Source organism: Macrobrachium nipponense, chromosome 41 (genome assembly GCF_015104395.2).
Source record: "Macrobrachium nipponense isolate FS-2020 chromosome 41, ASM1510439v2, whole genome shotgun sequence".
Lineage (NCBI taxonomy): Eukaryota > Metazoa > Arthropoda > Malacostraca > Decapoda > Palaemonidae > Macrobrachium > Macrobrachium nipponense.
The window spans coordinates 38987292-38992291 of NC_061102.1; the positions used below are offsets into that span (position 1 = coordinate 38987292).

Here is a 5000-nt window from a genome sequence, read left to right on the forward strand (position 1 = left end):
CACAGTCTGATAGTTTACCCTTGCCTCAGGTGGAGGACTGTATAGACCACATTGGGCAGTTGAAGCATATCAGTAAATTTGATCTGCTAAATGTGTATTGGCAAGTAACGCTTTTAAAGCGGGCTAAAGCGATGTCTGCCTTTGTCACTCCTGATGGTCTGTTTCAATGTCAGGAGATGCCATTCAGTATGAAGAATGCCGCCGCTCTACTTTCCAAAGATTAATGATTTTGTTGGTTGCTGGTTTAAATGGGTGTTATGTGCATATCGACGCTGTCGTGATTTACAGTGACGATTGGGATACGCACCTGAAATGGATAAAGGCTCTTTTTAATGTGTTGTCAAAAGCAGGACTGGTAATTAATTTAGATAAGAGTGACTTTGTTAAAGCCGAAGTTGTGTATTTGGGACATGTGGTCGGTAAATGGCATGGTAGTGCCTAAAAAGGCTAATGTAGACTGTTGAAAGGATTGCTATCCCTATGTGTTGCAGGGATATCAGGTGGTTCCTTGGTCTGGTGGGGTATAACAGAGTATTGCAGGAATGCGCCTGCAATTTACGCATGTTCATGGTAAGGACAACGTGGTGGCTGACGCTCTTTCTCGTATTAATGAATAAAATCCTCAGCTTCAGACTAAGCAGATAGGAAGGAAGTATCTGTTTTGTTTTATTTATTTTTCTAGGTACTGAAGCAGGTAAGCCAATTTTAATTCTCATTGGTTGGACTACGGCCTTTGCTTAAGAACAGTGATTATTCAGATCAAGTGATGATCTGCGAGAAGTAAGTGGCGGAAGTCAGTTCTCGCTGTCCCTAATGTTTTGTTTTCTTTTTCACACTAGTTTTGGTATAAATACAATAATTTTGTTCTTACAGGTTATTAATGCAACAGCGCAGGTATTATTGCCTTGGGTATGTACACATTTTGAACTTTTGAATCCTCTTTTGAGGTGGCATATATTGGATGTTCATGGCATTCTTGGTAAGGTTCTATCAAACCACATTGGGTTCACACAGTTTAGTCTGCGTATAGTTTTTTATTTCTGAAATCAATAGTGTTGAGATTTAGGGTTTTTGAAGAGCCAAGGATATTTAATTATATTAAGAATTTGGTTTCAGGAGATGTTTAAATGCCTCTGTAGTAAATGAACATTATATGGCTTTAATTTAAGGCATATATGAAGTGTATGTCACGTAGTTAGCAGGTGTGCGGTTTATGTTAAGGTTTTTATACAATGCTAATGATTACAGGTTTAAGGTGAAGGTAAAAGGGTGGTACCTCCTATTGTTATAATTTATGAAGATCTTAGTATCCTGAGTTTACAAACGATGATGAGACTTCTTAGGTTATTAAAATTAATCAGATGTATCACGTTTCAGGTATTTCCAGGATTCACTAATCATGGTATCGTTTGTGCAGGAAAAGCTTGTTTTTATGCAAGACATTTTAGTGTTTAATGTATGTTCTATTTTTATATCAGACAGTGGTGTGATTTAGTGACCTTTTGGGTGGAAGGACAACTGTGGAGGAAATAATAACCTGTGAACTTTTACGTGAAACTTAGATTAATTTCTTGTAATTGTTGATATATGCATTGATATATGGTTCATGTTAGATCTAAGATGAGTTCTGATATATAAATTGTATAAGGTGATGAATTATCCGTTAACTTGTTTTATGCATTGAGTACTTTTGTAGTGTTTAGGAATTTTGCAGCTTTCCTCGTGTGATCTTGCCACCCTGCTCGCCTGTTTATTGAATCTGTGATTATCTTGTGACTTTACATAGATTTATTGTATTATTACTTTTGTTGGTTTTGACTTTATTGTTTGCCTTTTTTGCCAACTTTAGATTTTTTGTAAGCTATTTCTGTTAAAAGTAATGTAAAATTTTTCTGGTTTTGACAAATTTTTTGCCGTAGGTGAGCAGGTGTCACATTCTTGCATAATTTAATTTTCACTTACTGGAAGTTTTATATTATTTAGCTCTGTTCAGCTTTTATTTCAAAGTTTCCTTTTCCTCCTTCCCAGTGTATTTAGTTACAGTTCCTGTCATTAATCTCTGTGTTCCATTTTCTGTTCCTTCCTAACGTGTTCCTGGCCTTTCTTGTGCGAACTCTAGTAGATTTATTGCTGCATTCCTCGCTTTCCTGATTGGATTATTATATTCTGCTGGCTGCCCAAAGCTTCCTTCAGCCCGGCCTTGTATTAGCCTGGAGAGAAAGTAAAACAGATTACTTATTTAATCGACTGACGTCCATGAGAGTCTCTGTGGATTAAATTGTACGCTCTCACAATGGCCGGATATTTGTGGATGGCGCCTCCAATTTAGGATTTGTGCTCTTGCTTTAAAGCGGTGTCTGGTGCTTGGACCTCTTCAGTAACAACCCCCCCTTAGAGGGACCTCCTGGGATCTTAAGTCGTGGTCACAGTTAGGCAATTTAGTCTTATTCTTTTTAGGATTTACCACTGGCCGGTATGTCTCCTTTCTTTCAGGGCCCCCTTATTTATGGTGTAAGTGTATGGATATCTTATCTTAAAGTGTAAGATTGTTGTTGCTTTGGTTTTGAATTTTCACGGGTGTTTGATTTCACTATTTTATTTGTATCCCTGAAGTTTTGGTATTCATTTATACGTTAATACTTTTTTTTGTAATAAACTTGTATATTTCATTTAGGTGGTTCTATAACCCCGCTGCTTAACACTGTCACAGTTATTCTTTTAGCTATTTCCCTCATTTTGAACTTAGTCGTGGAACATTGGTATTGTGTTATGTGGTGATGCATAATTGAGTTAGGTGATCTAAACAAAATATATATATATAAATAAATATATATATATATTATATGTGTGTGTGTGTGTGTGTGTGTATGTGTATATATATATAATAATATATATATATTATATATATATATATATATATATATATATATTTTATATATATACATACATACTACTACATACATACATACATACATACATATGTAATGTGTGAGAGTCGGCATTCATGCGCGCATGGGGTATGCACCATAAAATCTGGAAGTGAAGACATCAGAAATTTGACCACCAACTCCATCTGCCTTCAGGAGTCAGATTTGTACCCCAAACTCTCAACTTCCTTCAGGTATATCATATTTCTTTAATAAACGAGCAATCTTCCTTCAATCCTCGCTCCTGTTAATGGATCTAGGATTTTTTTGTTTTGTTTTGTTAATTTCAATATTTCCATGATAGCCTACTTTTAGTGTAATGTACCATATATAATTTATTTTTACTCTTGTCGTTTAAAAAATATCCACAATCATATATTAAAAAATATATATTTCTATGTAAAAATATAAAACAAAAACTTTCGAACACCTGAGCGGTGTTCCTCATCAGTGTAACGTTAAAATGATGAGGAACACCGTTCAGGTGTTCGAAAGTCTTTGTTTTATATTTTTACATAGAAATATATATATATATATATATATATATATATATATATATATATATATATATATTTTAAGTATAATTGTGGATATTTTTTAAAAAATTTGTTTTCACGAAACTGTGAATTTCTTAACAATTTACTCTTATCTGTCGATTTGAGTGAATTTGATAGTTATATCTATCTATCTATCTATCTATCTATCTATCTATCTATCTATCTATCTATCTATATATATATATATATATATATATATATATATATATATATATATATATATATATATATATATATATATACATATGGTTTATAAGAGGTAATAAATAGGATGGGAAAGGTCATTGAACATTTTTCTGTTTTGTCCTTTTTTTCTGCTACGCCTTAACGAAAGTGGTACTTTTTTCGCAACGAATCTTAGGCCGGGTATTCACGTTTACATGCCAGTTCACCCACGACCTTTCGACGGATAAGCATCCAAACGTAAACAGTGGAACTGTCAGTCGGACAGTCAACTCGAGGTCATTGCCCTCATTGCTTGCCTACGCCTAACCTTCGTCGTGGCGACACTATATGGCAGCGATGGAAACTCCGCTGGTTGGTAAGGAGGTGGGGAGCTACATAGACTAACTGCTGCGGCAATTCACTTGAAAATAAAATAGAAGCAAAAAGTCGTAACGGAGTATGGTCTAAATTTTGCCTTTTAAAAATAGATGTTTATGCTAATACAATATTAGGGTAAATTAGAATTGAGGGTTGGTTCAGTTATTTATGAAATGGACCGTGAAGCCTACTTTTACTAGTAACACCTTTCATAAAAAGGCAGGACACTGGCCTAGGCCTATATCAAACTGTTTATGTCACATGGTATTTTTTATTTATTATATGACATAAATTAGGCCTATACATAGTTTACTCATATTCTGGTCCAAGTGGCTGAGATCGTTCCCGGGGGAACTATCATAAAATCTTGGTTACCGGCCCACACATGCAATCACCTGTCAGTCGGTCCAAAGAACTTTAGGTAATTACATCAGTTCTGAACTGGTGAGTGGACTGACTACAACCAGAAAATAGCTATCTTCTACACGTACGTTTTAACGTCAGTTCCGATGAACTGACAGGTAAACCTGAGCGTGGATAACCGCCCTTACATGGGTTTAGTTGTTGGCATAGTCTCTCATGAAAAACTCTTCATGGATGAATAATTGTTCAATCGAGAGTCAATATCTTATTCATTCTCTTTACCCTTTTAGTGAAAGGGACTGAAGCAACAATCCTTTGATGAAACGTGTCCCTGCTTGTATATCTTAGTTTAACCAGACCACTGAGCTGATTAACAGCTCTCCTAGGGCTAGTCCGAAGGATTAGATTTTTTTATGTGGCTAGGAACCGACTAGTTATATAGCAAAGGGACCTAACGCTTATTGTGGGACCCGAACCACATTACATCGAGAAATTAATTTCTAACCACCAGAGATAAAGTCCTCTGATTCAACACTAGCACCAGCCGGGAGCGACCTCGGGCTACCAGATTAATAGTCGAGTACAAAACCCCCTCGTCCAGTGTGGAATG

At 35.6% G+C, this 5000-nt stretch overlaps 1 protein-coding gene across 3 annotated transcripts in view; it reads right to left on the reverse strand.

The window, feature by feature from the left end:
- LOC135212712 (serine/threonine-protein phosphatase with EF-hands 2-like) overlaps positions 1-5000 on the reverse strand; it is a 535058-nt gene that overhangs the window by 38282 nt on the left and 491776 nt on the right. The gene's annotated exons all lie outside the window — the stretch shown is intronic.